General features: G+C 44.6%; 1 protein-coding gene across 3 annotated transcripts in view; it reads right to left on the bottom strand.

Moving 5' to 3' along the window:
- Positions 1-17,239, bottom strand: part of sema4c (sema domain, immunoglobulin domain (Ig), transmembrane domain (TM) and short cytoplasmic domain, (semaphorin) 4C) — a 99,612-nt gene that overhangs the window by 71,290 nt on the left and 11,083 nt on the right. Inside the window, exon 2 of one of the 3 annotated variants that reach the window (XM_053869856.1) lies at positions 5,543-5,613. The exons of the other annotated variants lie outside the window; for them this stretch is intronic. The gene's annotated coding sequence lies outside the window, so the exon portion shown is untranslated. The remainder of the gene's footprint in view (positions 1-5,542; positions 5,614-17,239) is intronic. 3 annotated transcript variants of the gene reach the window in all.

The raw sequence follows: 17,239 nt of genomic DNA, 5'->3' as shown, positions 1-17,239 counted from the left end.
CGACCTTCCGTCCGTCTGCCAAATCTTAAAGGAGAGGAGCACATTTCATTCCTGATCCGTTTTTAACCTTGCAGTGCTAGAACTCTTCCACAGCTTTTGTCAATGCATTTAACACAAAATATATTGCGACAAGTATGGTTCTATCAAAACTGTAAGTGAGGGACAGTCAGGATGTTTCAATGAATTCCAATCCACATATAGCCTAATACTTTGCCCAGAAAGTTGTTGTATTTCGCACACATCAACACTAATTTTTGCTCTCTCCGGGTCGGTGGAGAGTTCTTGCCCCAAGTGGTGGAGTTTAAGTATCTCGGGTTCTTCTTCTCAAGTGAGGGAAAAGGGGGATTGATAGACGGGTTGGTGCAGCGGCAGCAGTGATGCGGTCACTGTATCGGACCGTCGTGGTGAAGAGGGAGCCGAGTCACAAGACGAAGCTCTGGATTTACCGATCGATCTACGTTCCCACCCTCACCTATGGTCATGAGCTTTGGGTCAGGACCGAAAAGGATGAGATCGCGGATACAAGCAGCTGAGATGAGTTTCCTTCGGTCATCCGGGAGGAGCTCGGGGTGGAGCCGCTGCTCCTCCACATCCAGAGGAACCAGCTGAGGTGGCCTGGGCATCTGATCCGGATGCCCCCTGGACGCCTCCCTGGGGAGGTGTTCCGGGCATGTCCTACCAGGAGGAGACCCCGGGGAAGACCCAGGACTCGCTGGAGAGATGATGTCTCCGGTCTGGCCTGGGAACGTCTCGGGATCCCCCAGGAAGAGCTGGAGGAGGCTTGAGCGGATCGGGAAGTTTGGGCTTTCTTGCTCTGAATGCTACCTCTTCGACCCGACCCCGGATAAGCGGCAGAAGAAGGTGAAGGTGAAGGTGAGGTCAACGCGATTTTCTTCCCTCTTAAACCTACAACATGTCTCCCTCAGTCTGGTCCTCAAGAGGTTTCTGCCCAACACTTAAGAGTTGACTGTACCCGCAATCAACTGATATTTTGTAAATACCTTATTTTTCAAACCAAAAAACCATGTCAAAATATGATCCCTGCAGGAGTTACGTTTTCTAATTCATGTTCTTGTTACCTTTTAACATAGAGACACAACAAAACAACTCAGATAGCATTAGCTTTACCAGGTGAAATAAAAATGACCAGGGGTTTCAGTCCTGCCCGAAGGCACCAGGTCAGTAATCTTCAACACACAACCTCACTAGAGATAGAGCCAGCCCTCCCATCGCCACATGCCTAGAACCCTAACCCGATGGTCCCCACCTTCACCACAGGGATTTCAGTGGGAACCCTATTCTGCCTTCAAACGAAAAACAGACACCAAGTTTCCTTGCTGGTTCTGTTGCTTTTGTCGACGGCATGTTTGGGAGACGCGACCCGCACATGAAGGCCAGAGACAGTGGTGGACTGACCCCTCCCACTCCATCATTTAGACCATTAACAGTCCGGTGGTTCAGCGATGTGGCACCACACTCTCCCGTCAGGTCTCAGGTCACGGAGCTCCCATGACTCGCGGCTGTGCCTTCCATCGATCTGTCTCCCAAATATGAAACTCTCTTTTATCAGTATTCAGAAATGAGCCTGCCTTGAAAATCCTCTACATTTCCAGAAGTTACTTGCTCGACTTGCAGACTTGTTCCAAGGTCAAATGCACAAGGTGATGTAGATTCCCTTTGTTACACGACTGATTGACAGACTGTTATTAATATTCCAGTGGCAATGGCAGACTGCAGTCAGAGCTGGAAACAGTTAGATGATGAAGTCGAAGACGCTGGTGAGGTTTCTGATTTTAGTCTGGGAAGACCAAGACCAATTTGCCTTTCTAACGCCTCTTGCTTTTAACCTCACTTTGTCTTCATTTCTCACGATATTGACGATTAAAAAAAAAAAAAAGTTCCTGCAAGTCGGCTGCCAAACACACGTTTAGTTGATGGATTGTCATTTCAGCGACAGGAAAGGTTTTTGTTTCATAAAAGCAACGTTGAGCTCCATGGAAACTGCCGTTCTGCAAAGTTTTCATAGACGTTTCTGAAAAATATTGCAGCTATGACGCAAAACCTTTAACTGTAGCTTGTGAATTCAGTCCCTATGAGTCTGTGTTTTGATGGAGGACTGAAAGGTTGATCAATGGAAATGGAAAATAAATGGGAACAAACAAACATTGAAGACTCACCATTATTATTGGAAATCGTAATATAATATAAATGAATGAATAAAGTAGCCGTTTCTGTAAAATAGATGTAGGTAGAGGTAAGAATTTAAAGTATTATTCAAGAGGTCAGAAACTGTGACAAAGTCACAGAACATAGAATGATGCCACGTCTTATATGCCTTTTAATTGGTGCAAGGAGAACTGTTGATATACCAGGTCAAGAGTCTTATTCAATGGTATGAAGAAAATATAATATCAAATGGAGAAATCTAAAGATGGAAACCACTTGAGCTGGAAAGACATACTGTACTTCACTGTGGAAGATGAGTGCGTGGCATGATGATCTCCAAAAGGTTCCTCCAAAATGATGGTTCAACGAATGGTTATTATTAATAGAATGAACCGCAGCGTCAGACTTTCGGCTCTGTCAAGTCAGGGGTGTCTTGTTTCATGACCCTACGGGACCCAGCGACTGCGTCCAGAACGTAAGAGGAAGAGCGAAGGAGCTGCAGCTGGAACAGCAAACCGCCACATGTGAGCGGGATCATCAACAAAGTGGAAGGTTTAGCTGTGATACACGCTGGCGTGAATCCTCTTGTTTGTGCTCATGCAAGCGCCACATGCAAATCCCCAGCGTGTTGGTGAAACTTTGTTCGCGCACGTGTGCACATTCGGGTCTGCCTCTGATATCAGGTCTACATCAGCACATTGGGTTGAACGCCACTCGTAATGAACATATAAATACGACAAAACTGAAGAAAGCTTTGAAGGAAAACTGACCTTTACTTGACCTTCTATTATGATAAAACCGGCCATTGCCGAGTGTGAACCTCAGCATTAAACCACGGAGAGTAAAAGGCAATAAATTCTGATTATCTCATTATGTAGCTCTCCTGGGTTAAATGGCATTTCCCCTAATGACCTCTTTTCTTCTGCTGTTCGATCAGGCTGAGGGCACAAAGAGCCCCGCTCCCCTCTCTATGGTGACTGCAGAGCCCCTACAGACCCATTGCTACGCCCCTATCCCCAGTCGCGACTCCTGCTTGGGCCCCGGGGGACGAAGAAAGAGAGCCAAACAAATGAGATCACCTGAGCATGTGGCACTTCCCTTCACAGTCAATAACTCATTTCAAATGAACACTGTGATAGAGTCAAATAAAAACATTATAAAACGGTGAGAGTTAGTTACACAGCCATGTTTTCCCGTGCTTTTTTTGTTGGACTGAGTGTATTCGAAGTATCACCAGGCTTTTAGCTCCAATTTTTCCATTTTTTTGTGACACACTTTCGAACAGAGGTGGGCGATTAAATTTCAAAACCCAAAGAAAGGAGAGAGAAAATTGAAAATAAAGATCAAGTGATGACTTCATGTGTGATTTAAACAGCACAGAAAATGTTGGTTTGTTGTGTTTTATTTAATTCAAACCACATTCCATTTAAAGATTCTCCATGTGCCTCATACAATGCAAAATCTACTTTAAATTCTGATGTATTTTAAGGGACAAGAAAAACTCCTAAAATAGTCAACAGCAGAGTTAAAGTTATGTTTCAGTTGCAGTGTAATGAGAAAATGACGATGCATAAGACAAAAATGTCAACAACAACAATGTTAGTTTTATAGTTTTGCTCGGGCTCAAAGAGGGCCACATAAATACAGTCAAAGGGCCAGATCTGGCCCCTGGGCCACACTTTGCCCAGGTGTAACATTGTACACTTAGCAGTAAAATATAAAGGGTTAAGACACATTAATAGTCTGGTTACCTTCATGAACTGGTCGGTCTGCAACCATTAGTCGATTCAGTCGACTACAATCGACTATTGAACTAGTCACAGATGGTTTCATGCGTCGACTAGACATGATGTCACCTCTTCCTACATCAGCAGGAAGAGGAGAAATGGCTGAGGACCATCTGAACCCATGAATGCAAGAAAACATTCCACGATGGAAACATCAGCAACATTTGATAAACACACTTTTTAACTCACATTATCGGCAGTAAGAAATCAATTTTGGGGAGTAGAGCGATTTATCACAATTCATAGCATTGCAATGAGACATGTCACCGCACACGTCATGCGCCAGCCAGACCACAAAACCTTAAGGTAGCCGGTCACAAGTGGACTATCGATATAGTTGTGACCTATACCTGTCGTGTGTTGAAGGCACTTCCAACATGACACACATTACAAAGGGTGATGCTGTCTTTACGACCGCCAAGGCTAACAAGCGAGAGCCCTCCTATAACACGCAACAGACTTCTTTGTTTATTCGAAAAGCAAAACAACAGGCTTGAATCTGCCAACTTTGGTCACATTCAGCTAAGCTACTGCCGTTCAGCATCAGTAGGGCGTCCAGGTTTCAACATTTCTGAGACGCCAAGCCGCCCTGTATCGCAGAATCAAGTGACTTTAAACTGCCTTGTGGATGAATTCTTTAAGATCTGGAGACTGAACTGACACAGCGAGCTCATCTTCCATTTAGCAAGAAACTAAGCTTTGTCATTGTCATTGTGTTTTCATGTCTCTCTTCTTGATGCTGCCTTGAAACAGCAAGTGCCCCTGGAAGTGGCCTTCGTGTTTCATCTAGCAAACGTAGTACTCTCCAACAACCATGGCAGTGACCTGGTATTTCACACGTGTTCACGCAACACTATCAACAGTTGCTTGCAAAGGACACTTGTACTTGTTTTACACCTCGAAGAGATGGACTGTCGACTGTTACTTCATCTTACACGCACAAACATCCATAGAAGAGACAAATGAAATACGCCTTACCTCCCCCAAAACACAAATGAAACAGGGCTTATTGGATTCCCGGTTAATTGGGAAACAAAGAGTGAGAGAAGAAAGTCAGTCGGGGAGGAAAGCACACCCTTTCAGCAGCTCCAGCTGAGGTCATCTTTATTAATAAACCTTGCTGACAACAAACACACACCCACACACACATCAAGGCCCTCACACTCGCTGCATCCTTATTCCTCAGTCCCTCCCTTCCACAGCTTCTTTAAAATTGGCACTTGCCAGACGGGCCACAGCGGGGGGGCGTCTGCATGATGACACGAATGCACACACGCTCACAGTGTGGCCCGGAGACTGCATGTCAGAGATCTGTCAGAGGTTAACTGTGGCGAGCAGGTGCGCCAGAGCAAGGCCAGACAGAGAGGAAGTTTGGCCGGCGCACGTGCACAGGCAGGCTGAGAGAGAGGAGCCGCCTCATTTGTAGCTACTGACGGCTGAGGAGAAGGATGGTTCTGAGCGAGACCCCCCCCCCCGCAGGGCTGAAGACAGGTGTGTGGTTAGTGTCTGAGTGTGAAGTCAGTAGAACAAGACAGGTTATGTACAGGGGAGAGATTTATCGCATGACTGAGCGTGCCTCTTGCTCTCACCTATGACGTCACTGCTGAAACTGACTGCACATGTTATTACGTTGGTGGATGTTCAGGGCTGTCGTTGGGTCCTATAGGGCAGAACACATGAGAATTAGGGCTCCAACTGTCCACTATTTTTAAAGGCGACTAGTCACAGACTCTTCCAGAGATTAGTCGACTAGTCAGTGTACGATGGGAAGAGGTTGACAAACATGTCGACATGGTGCGGTGTTGTAAAGAGTCCTTCAGTTTCGTTTTGAAACTTACATTTTGGAAGGTATGTTTGGCAAATGCCTCTGACTTAAGTCTTAAATGTGGCTGTTGTGACACGTTTTGGGTTGAGATGGTCCCAGGTGGTGAGGCACGGTGTCGGAGGGAAGGTGGAGCGGCAGCAGAGTTTTCAATTTCCACAGGAAACGGGGAAGCACAGTGCAGAGCCGAGTGGTTGTTATCTACTGAGCAAATCGAGGGAGCCGATGTCTTTATAGACTTTATGCCATAAACAGAATCACGTCCGCTGGTTATGATGTAAAGTTTACGCTGCCATACTCAGTAAAATGTGAAAAACGTCAACATCAACGTCAACAGAGCAACTTATTCTTTTTGAAAAATTTTCTGCGCGGCTCCATCTCCGCTCCACTTCTGGACTCTGACTCGTGCAGAAACGACAGTGATGACGTCATACTAGTCAACACATTTGTGATTAATGTAACAGTCGACTAGTTGTTTCGGCCATCATTTTAATGCCAAAAATACAATTTCTTTGGCTTTGAATAGCTCTACAGACCCCAACAACCTATTTTGTTTTGTAAAATAGTGTTTATTTAAGTGAAAACTCTGGCTCTCCCCAACGGCTGAGCAAGTATTTTGATCTGAGATCTGTTTTTTATGTCGATAAGGAGGATTGTGAAGGACCGCACACACACTGTTGGGGGTGGGGGAGAAAAAAGCCTGGATAGAACAGTGAATGATATTTTACCCACTGACTGAAACATCTCCGTCAGCCTGTCTATATGAGATCAAACATGGTTACGCAACAATATCCTTCAGAGTGCAACTGTTTAAAGTGAATCTGTTCAGCATCAGCGTGTACAATTGTTTGCACTGCAGTAGAATGATGACGCACACTTGCTGTTGCGGTTTTCAGTGTCGTCTCGTTCGATCCGCCACGATAGGTGTTGCAGTTTGTCGCTCTTGTCCTGACAGTCATTGGTGTCGTGTTACATGTTGCTCCCTTAGAAGTCAACTTGCAACAGCCATCTATGAAGTCAAAAACAAGGAAAACTAACCCAAGAACATTCGGTTATATATGCTTATCAAAAGACTTCTAATGGTGTTTGTTGGTTTCAACTAACATCCCTTTTTTCATTTACAGCTGGAGAATCAACATTCCGAGTCCATGAGCATCTAAATGTTTAACTGGCTGATGCAGCAGAGTGAAATATTTGCACAGCGTGATGGTTTTTTTTAACTTGGCTGCTGTGTTGATGAAGTTGGTGGCTGCGGCTGGTGGGCTGCTTTTTCAGCTTCAAGTGGCTGTCGCTATTACGCCAAGCAAGATTTGTCCTCCAGCTATTCCAAACAAACTCCTGCTGCAGCTGCCAAAGACCAGACAAATCATTTCCCATGATTCTTCCTGATCCAGAGGATTCTTCACAGGAATGATTTGTATAAGAGAGCACAATGCTTCTCCCACTGCCGGCTCAATCGCAAAGGAGCCTTCGCCGCATGGAGTCGGCGCAGTTGTTTGGAGGTAGTTTCTTTCATCATTGCTTTGCTTAAACTTTGAGAGGGTTCTGGGATGTCTAGAAAGCACGTTTATTTTGGTTTTATCAGTCACTGACTAGACACTGCAAGCGATAACTGTTCCTCATATGAGGTGCTGGTTCCATGGCAAGGTCTACGCAATACATTTTCCACTAAAACATATGAGAAATATCAATATTAAAAACAGAAATCTATGATCACCAGCATCAAAATGGATGAGGACAAAATGATACCCAGCTCCATCTTCTTCGTGGCTATGAATGGAACATATGACAAATTCAAACCTCAACAAACCGCTAACGCAGAGGAAATTGAGACGCCGTCACATTTTTAATTTGTTCTGCTCCGGCTGTTTTAATATTTGGTTATGCCTCTTTCCACCTCATGTTTTTGTGGATTTTTTTTTTTTGTGTGTGCGGTGACTTTATCCTGGATGAAGAGGGTACAAACACAAACCAGAAGATTTCCAGCTCACTGTCTTTCCAGTGAGTCATGCGGCTCATGTGCCGGGAGGATTTTTGAAAAGCATATCAATAACTGCAGTGACAGTTAAAGAAGAGAAGGGATGTCATGCGTTTCCATTCAAGTCACAATGTTCCGCGGCTCGGGAAACGGTAAACAACTGGTGACCTGGGCCGTGACCAACACGGATTATATCACCTCGCCATGAGATCACCGCTGGCCTCGGACCAATTTTTGGATTTTCTTCTGAATGTCAGGAGCCACAGAAGACGAGACCAGGCTTTCTTGCGGAGATACAGTTCGTATCCTGAGCTTAACTAGATTCTGTGGTGCGGTAATGGACAACGAGAAACCAAATTAAAGTGAAACTCAACCTGTTGAAAGCAGCTTTGCTTGATGCAGCGCTGTAATATCTGCAGATTGATTTCAGGTATCACGCAGAGGCGACTTCTAATTTAGTCTGAACTGCAACGCCCCCAAAAAAATCCCCCATGACATCAAGGTAAAATAACTTTATTGGCAGAGTTTGAAAATATACAACTGAGATATAGTGCGTTTTAAACACTGCATTCTACCAAGGTCGAAACAAAAAAAAAAAATGAAACGTCATGTGGCGTCCATTTGAGGAGTGAACATGCCGACAGACAAAGCAGTACAAGAGGGAAACGGCTTTGCCTCTTCTCCAGTCACAGCAGGAGTCTCAGTAAGACTCTCCCAAAAATTACGTCCAATTTCTCCTTGCAAACTGTCATTGCATTTTTCTTTTCCCCCCTAACTTTGGACTGCAAATAGCAGACCCTTTTGACTGATATCAACATAAACAAACCTGTCTTACAACTAATGTGGCGCTGACACAAGCTGTCACTCCACAATTCAAAAGCTCAGCAGACTACAAAACAACAAAATTCCCTCAGGTCGCTGTAAAGACGCTGCACATGCAAGTACAAAGAAACCAGCAAGCAGAACTGACGGTAAATAAATAAAGTTTAAATCATATTCTTCAGCGTAAGTCGTGTTTACTCTGAAAAACAAATATTATTTGGGCCCATAATGATGTTTTTATGCTCACACCTTACAAAACACCTGGTAAAAGCAATTCAGGAAACAGTATTTATTATGAATAACGCTAGAAAGAACGGCTTCATTTAATGTCATCATTCAGTTGACTTGTGTTTCCATTAAGCATAAGAGGCACCGTGAGCAAAATGATTGATTTCAGCCTGTAAGAGACACCTGAGGTAAAACCGTCCAGGCATTTCTCAGTACGATGGAGATTTCTGTCAGCACCTGACATGCCGTTCCCAAGTGATGTTTCCCCAAGTTAAGTCTTCATCCCAAAGTCTATCAGAGAGGATCCATCTATTGTTAAAACTAATGCTACATAGCAGTATTTTGGGGCGACAATAACAATGGTCCCAGAATTTAAAGACTCACTTTGTCTGCTGTGATGCCTGTACAGATCATGTCGTCCATTCAAGATGGCTTCCCTGAGCGTAAACAGGAAGTAGACGTTTTGTAACAATGAAATACAACGAATGAAAGAGGTGGCTGGGTTTTATAGCTGCAGGAGGATCACATATTTACCCGGTAATTGAGCGAGCACGCGATTGCTTTTGTGGCCATCTTGTTTTCCGACTTGAGGAGCTGTAATTGTAAAGCCAATCCCAGCTCCGACTTTGTACTTACGAGGTTAATGGAACCCACCACAAGCTCAGAGAGGCTCTGAGAGAAACAGGTAAGACTTATGTAGCCAAAGTTCCACTGGGATTTATAAGCCTTAAAGTGTAGTGAGCAAGAGCTGGCCGCTAGCTTAGCTCTATTGAAAACAAGTCTATTTCAGCATTAGGTGGTGCATACCTTTCAGCTTTCACAGGTGTCCCAAAATGAACACTTCCAAGTTCGTGGACATCCCATTTTGGAACATGGCGTCAACCACCTACCTGCACAATTAATGTTTTTCCGTTTTTCCAAAAGCTCTTCCAATCAAACCGTTGTAAAGTTTATATACACGTTTACAGAACCCAGTTCTGTAACCCTCGTGAAAAAAAAGGCAGAAGGTTGAGGCTTAAACTAAATGAATGCGTTCCATTTTGTCACTTGAAAGAAAGACAGACGGTCTGGGTGGCGAACACGGTGGAAGAAAATGACAGCGGTAGTAAAAAGAAAAAAAAAAAAATCAAATAAAGGCAGACAATAAATGAAGTGCGGAGGAGGGTTGCGGTCAGTGAGCAACAGTCACAGAGTCGCTGTCGACATCAGTCACGCTCTTGCTGTTATCTTTTGTATTTAGCACTTTGCTGTCCTGATCTCGTCGTGGCTCTTTCAGTATCAGCTTTCTTCACAGCGAAACCTGCCTGTCTGCTGCAGCCCAAAATGCAAATGCCTTCATTAAATTCTTGCTCAAAACACTAACTAAATTATCAAGTAGATTGCTCTCCACTGACCCCTGGTTTCCAGCGTTTACATTCTTCGCCCTGCGAATGTAAATCAAGTGTCAGTAAAAGCATATTTCTTCTCTAAACAACAATAAATAAATCTTCTTATCATGACACCTGACGCTCCCCTCGTCTGAGGAGCAGAAGGGAGTGGATTTATTTTGCTTATTTTGGGATGTAAAGTGCTGAAGAGTTTCGTAGTGGAGGGAAATGTGTTTCTTATATGCTGTGCAAGAAGACAGCAAACTTGAGCTTGAATATCAGTCAACGTAGTGCACAAAGAGTTTGGCAGTCCTCCTGTAGGGTGGAGCTAGCAGCACTAATGGCTGCAGTAAAAAACTTTTCAGTCACACTCGAGATTCGGGAACATTTATTAGCCTAAGTAAACTACTGCCTCATATGTGCATATGTGCAGCCTATTATTTAGTAATTCACCATAAAATATTTCTAGTTTAGAATGACATGATTTTACCTTGAAATATTCAATGACACTTCATGCTTAAAAACACCACAATTACCATGTTATTAACAGCAACTATGCAACTAATGAATGTATTAATAGGTAATATGCGTTCCAATCTAAAGTGTTGCAAACTTTTCAATTCCCTGCTGTTTGAAATAAACAAATGACTTGTGGAGTTCCACTGAGCGCCACTTTAAAGGCTTGTTGTCCATCAGTCGACTCTTCACTACTAAGTCACTGGAGAAGCGTGTGAGCGGAGCATAAGTTTATTCCATGGTTGTTACATAAAAGTCAACTTTGTTTCCGGTTAGCGCTACGCAGCAGGTTCATCCGTGGTGCATCCGTGAGCGTTAATCTAGCGTGAATTGTTACGTACATTTTTAATGTGACTGGCTTCTGTGTCGATTCAACCCATCCTTCTGCCTCGCCGCTACATTACCAGCCGAAGCTGTCGTCATCATTTCACAACAACAAACACCTTTGCAGGTCTGTTTTTGTGTGCTTTCATGCTTTAGCCTCAGGTGAGAAGAACGCAAAAATCCAAACCGCACGCATCATCTGACGCTAATTACGATTTTGCCAGCGCGAGAGTGTGTGTTCCTGTGTGGGAGGTACGAAGCTGCGTTCCAAGACAGTAGCAAGACTTTGTGGCAACACATCTCTGAGTGTATTCTACACAACACTCTTCTTCTTCTTCCGTGGGCTTGAATCATAATCAACCTCCGGAAGTGGCAGGGACAGAGACAGAGTGCCAGAGATGCCTATACGGTCTCATTCATATGCAAAAACCTAAGACCCAACATTCATAAGCCCCGACTGGCACAGGTACAAGTACACACCATCGCAGACACAAAGAGATTGAGATCCACGCGGGTTAACAGCCACTCATACACTGAAGCAGACACAATGAAATCATCACAAAGACTCCAAGAAACAAAAGGGTTTCTGCACACAGACACAAAGGAACATAACACAGACACAGTAAAACATTGAAAATCATCCACACACTGCGACAGACGGCGTGGGACTGGCAGCGCGGACAAAGAGACGAGTGTCACAATCCCTCTTCCAATGATGATGGCGCCAGAGCGCAACACAATTTTCCAAAGAGAGCTGCACAACACAAGACTTATTTTCCTGAAAATGTTGTGTTACCGTGTGTGAATGAGGTGTGACCACACTCGGTAAGAGAACTCAAGTGGGAATTTATTTGTTTATTTTCATTAAGATTGTGTTTAAATGCTCACTCCTCACTCCCATGGCGTAATGTACTGACACTGGGAAAGTGGACTTTTGCGTCCTATACTGACTACAAAGGCTTCCTTTAGCGTTGCTGCTTAACGCATAGGTGTTTCAAAGGATAAAGAATGGTTTGAGGCAAGGGGTGGATCGCAAAACATGTGGGGAGAGAAAAGACAAAAGCTTTTACTTCATTTATAGCGTTCCGGGAGTGGGGTGTGGATCGCAGCAGAATGCGTAGGAATGCGTAAGGCGAGGGAGGGGGGACGAAAGGAAGCTCTCTTCGCCGAATCCTATTGGATGACAGTTGCTAATCATAACACAGAAACAACTATGACCTAAATACACAGTGTTTGACAAGCTTTAACCCAGCGCTCACCTAACCCCAACCTCCATCTTTTATTCACATATCGCGCTGCCGCGGAAGGTAGAACCACTAGCTATAGGACGTCAAGTGCCGGAGAAGCAATGACCACTCAGTCAACATGTTGTTCCCGGATCCGGTCTCTCTGCGAAGGAAGTATTGGTCAACAACACTTCTGCACAAATGAAGCAATATGGACACGAGCCTCTTGGCGAGCCGACACTTATACAAGGTCAAGTGATCATGAGCCGCATTGAATGCAAGTCATTCTCACACACGCACACACAGGTACTTGGAACCAAAGAGGAGTCGTGGCCTGCTCTTACAATAGAGTGGTTTTCACTGTCCCGTGTGTGAGTGTAAATCGAAGGATTGTAATTACACAAATCACCCGCGGAGATAAAAATGTAAAATCCATTTAGCTTCACAGCCGTGTGCTCCACAATGAGCCTGTAATTTCTGAAAATTCAATCAGAGCAGGTATTGGCTTATTGCTGATCCACTTTTTTTCTGGCCCATTCATTCACAAGGTTAGGCCGTGTTGGTAATCACGTCCATCATGACACTGAATTTTCACTCTGGAACTGCAATTGAAATGTGACGGCAGTTGCAGTAAAGGTGGCGCTTTGGCTGGTGTTTACTGGTGCTTTTTTGAGACGAGTCGGAGTCTCACTGTTCAGTTCCTAAAGCCTTTCCAGAAGTGATTTCATTCTTTCAGCAGCACCATCTTCTCCTGAGGAACATTGAGAGTTTGTTCAAGCAGGACAGGGATGCAGACGTCTCCATCCCACCACAACACTGAATCACAATAACTGCTGTGCTGCGGCTATCGAATATTGCCGTCGCGAGGTCTCCTGAAAATTACATTGAGTTATCAAGTAAAACATATTTTACTGATACACAAGAGAACATCGTCAGTTCACACTGAACAACCAGTTTCCTTTTTCAGATCCACAGCTTGAGTTCTCAGCATACAGTGCATTGTTTTGTGACACTAAGAAAAAAACACCTATGGAAACAAGTCCACGCATGAATAGTTTCACACTTTTTGAACCCTAAACTTACACAAGCCAGCAGTTTTATTTCGGGATTTAATTATGGCGGTGTGATGTGACAGCGTGAGAGTGAGAGCCCAGTTGTTTTGCAGGTGTGATGACAAACGATGCAGATGAATAGAAATTATTGTCGCCTTTGGTTACAGCGTCGGTGGCGGTAAGAGTCTGCAGCCTCAGAGGAGTGATACTGAGGCGCATCCTCTGTCATAATGAGTGGAAAAAGCTCGCAATATTAGTAGTTACAAGAACGTGTAACTGCATGAGGAGGGAACTGAGCAACATTTACGCGGCTCCTTGTGTGAGTTTGTGGTATATATTGCCTCAAGTTACTGTTTGATTCGGGTCTGAAAATAAACGTTTGCTGCATATATGAAACATGTTTTTGATTCGTTGCTCTGTTAAGCAAGTTGCAGCTATCGATCAGTGGCAAGCATGAAACATGTATAAAATGTTGATATTAAAACACAGAATTTGCCAACATAGACAAAATGGCGTCTGTTGTTGTAGTACATTTTGGTTAACGGTAAAATGTGGGTTTATCAACCAGGCCGAATTTGAATTCAGGTTTTGGTTTGACTCAGACCTTTCAGCTAATTCCGAATTCATATGTGTAAACTCACAGTAAAGAGGTTTATTCCCTCTAATGGAGGAGATGTTCAACCAGCTGCCCAAAACAAGCCATGTTTAATGTCATACACCATGTTTCCTGCCAGTTGTTTGGTACCTTCTGAGTGAACAGAAAAACAACTTGAACGTTATTTATTTACTGCTTCAAACAGATGCTTGCAAGACGGTCTGATGTAACACAAGTCTGCTGGTCTCACATGACAGCGAGATCACAGGGACACATGGATGCCTCCCGCGTGTCGATTCATTACGTCGCGCTGCGCTGCATGTTACGAAACCCGAGTTTTAGAATCGGGGTTGAATCCAGAGGGACGCACAACACCCTCATTCATCACGCTTAGTGACTGGATTTCCTCTCACATCACACCATCACAAATGACTTCATCTGACATGTTGTATCACAGAGTTCTTGTTGTGTTTCATGGCTCTGATGGAGATTTTCCACATCAGTTTTGACAGGAACAGATCTTGTAATTTTGCCTTGTCAGGGACCAAAATAGGACACTTATTTGGGGTGTTGAAACGTCGGTTGTCTCCATATTTCAAATACAATTTTCATGACTTGGAGTGACATCTAAATACATGGACTTCCCCTCCATCTTTGCACGGGATTCAATCGTAAATATTGGATTATGTAAAATACTGTACCAGCAGCCAGTGAGAACTCCGCCTCACCTAAAAAAAAAAAGCACAGCTCACACAGCATCTAACTTCATTTCAAAATCAATTAATTAAAAATCACGCTCTTCATCCTCGGGGAGCGAAAGACAAATTTGAGGAATTTATTCCTGGTGCACAAATCAGAGCTGCTCAGCCGCGAGATGCGAGCGGGCAGGGTGGATGGAGGGACGGACGGTGGATGAATGTTAAGAAGGCGAGGCGCTTTAAATCAGTGGCTTCAGTTTGACACGACTGCGCCTCCTCTGACTCGTCCTGCCTCTCCGTCCACGGAAAGAAGAAAAAGCAAGATCAGCAGGGAATGTGAGCAAGATGGAAAGAAAGAGTCAGTGTATATGTGGTTCCGTACGTGTGTGTGAGTGCTCTTCATTTTCCTTCCCCCCTCGCTGTCTCTTTCCATTAGTTTTCAGGCTTTTTTTTTTCTAAAGAGAGGTGTTATTGATTTTTTTGACATGAAGAGGCACAGGAGGGTTCAGAGGGGGTGTGCGCGAGTGTGTGCGTCCTTCACGACTGGTCTGACCTCGGGCTAAAAAAATCATAATGAAGAGTCTGCTTCTTCTCCCCGCTGGTGTTCCTAAAAAAAGACCAGCCTTAATAGGTAAAATGATGATAATAAGCCCTGGATAAACTCTTCCATATGCCACTCTTGTCCTCCTTCCACGCTGGTGTCCAAAGAAACAGCAGGAAATATGGGCTATTTACATGGCCGGTGTAGATACGACCAGTTTTAGTTTGATTACAGTGGTACCTCGGTTCTCCACCACAATCCGTTCCAGACGGCCGTTCGAGAAGCGAATTGTTCGAAATCTGAATCGATTTTTTTCCCATTACAATGAATGGAAAAGAACTAATGCGTTCCAAGCCTTAAAACAGTCTTTTGTAGGAGTGAATGTAGAGTGTCTGCTGCAGGTGGCTGTTCCTCTATGTGTGTGGCCGCTGCATGTGGGAGGGGTTGCCGAGTGAGTGACGTCTCTCCAGAAGTGAAGAGGTGCCCGGTGCGTGTCCAGCTCTGAATGTGCGCTTCTGTGCAGTTTGGCTGTGACAAAGTCATAAACCAAGTCACGCTCTGTTCCAGACTGGCCTCATCCCTGTCCCAGCTCCAGCCCACAACAGGACATCAAACCCTGGAGTGAGCGCTCCAGCACCTCCCCTGTCACACTCTACCACGGTCCAGTGCGGAGACAGGAAAGGTTTTACACCTCAATATGAAGAAAAAACAGTCAGTAAATGGAGCTAACGGGACACGTCTCCATACAGAGGCTGCGTTATACACAATAACAAAGCGCGTCGTGGGTCAGCTGATCGGTCCGCGCACATTATGCTTATTCTGGATTTTTTTCTGGGGCGTTCGAGCTCTGAATTTGCATTCGAAATCCGAAGCAAAAAAATCTCGAAATTTTTGTTCGAATTCCGGGACGTTCGAATTCCGGGACGTTTGAAAACTGAGGCACCACTGTATTTCTTAAAACATTAGTGTTTTTATTTTGCAGCGTTTTCATGCTGATGCTTTTATTTCTTTCAAACCTTCCATTTTTAACTGATAACAGCATCAACTAAATGAGGATCAGGAAAAAAAAACAAGTTTATCTAGTCGTTCCTTTATGTCCTTTATGTCATGGGCTGGTGAGGCTTCGCGAAACTCATTTTCTGAGCTCAGAGGGTGGCGCACTTGCTAAAAAAAACAAAGTGATGTTTCAGATTTTCACGCAGAAAGTGCCAACTCTGGAAATGAGGACACTGTTTCATGAAGCCTCACCGACCGATCGCTCCGGCTGCGTTAGCTACCAAGCTTCATTGAAGCTGTTCTCTGTCTATATCAGCCTTGTCTAGTAACACTGCATTTGCTGGCACTGTATTTCCAAAAGTTACATCATTTCACTGCTCAAGTCAAGAGCATCCATGAAAAACAGAACTACAAATGAACTTTGACTGAATTATTATTGCACGTTGTGTCCAGCAACTATGGTCTAAATCCAAAAATAAAAGGGAAAAGAAGATTACAGAAAGCTGAGCTAAGAAGAAGCTGGTGAAGCACCTGTTGACTGCGGCTCGCCTCTTATCTTGGATTCTCAGAGCTGTTGTCTGGGCTTCTCTCCTGATGGTCAATGTCGGCCTGTCACTGGGACTTGACCAAATCTGGCAACCTTAATTTACTATCCTCCCCTCCGTTCTCTCCCAGAACCCTTTTGTGATCTTCCTACCGCTGTGCTTTCCTCTGTGACATGTAGCTTCATCCCACCAAGCCTTTTTTCCAGTCAAGCTTTCAGTCAGTCCAGGACGAGCACTGGACTGGAAAAGAGCAGCAGGAGATGCGGGCAGTGCGAGCAGCCTGGGTCAGAGGGTCGGCGTGGAGCAGGATAGGGGTGGACGTGGGAGCAAACATGAGGCCCACCCCCTCCAGGGCGCACAAGCCAGATCACCCCCTCAATAACAGCACTTTTATGGCTGCAGCTGGTCATGCAGCTGGACCCAGGGGAGGCCAGCGTGGGCCTGGGGTGGACCGAAACACCGCCTTGCACGCTCCCCATCAGCCCCACGCACCTCGAACCCAGCAGCGGACCTTAATGGACTGGATCCACTGTGCTATCATGAACACAAAGCTATTTAAAGAACTAGTGTGCCACC

The sequence above is a fragment of the Synchiropus splendidus genome, chromosome 7, assembly GCF_027744825.2.
Source record: "Synchiropus splendidus isolate RoL2022-P1 chromosome 7, RoL_Sspl_1.0, whole genome shotgun sequence".
Classification (NCBI taxonomy): domain Eukaryota; kingdom Metazoa; phylum Chordata; class Actinopteri; order Syngnathiformes; family Callionymidae; genus Synchiropus; species Synchiropus splendidus.
This window is presented reverse-complemented; position numbering and strand designations above follow the sequence as displayed.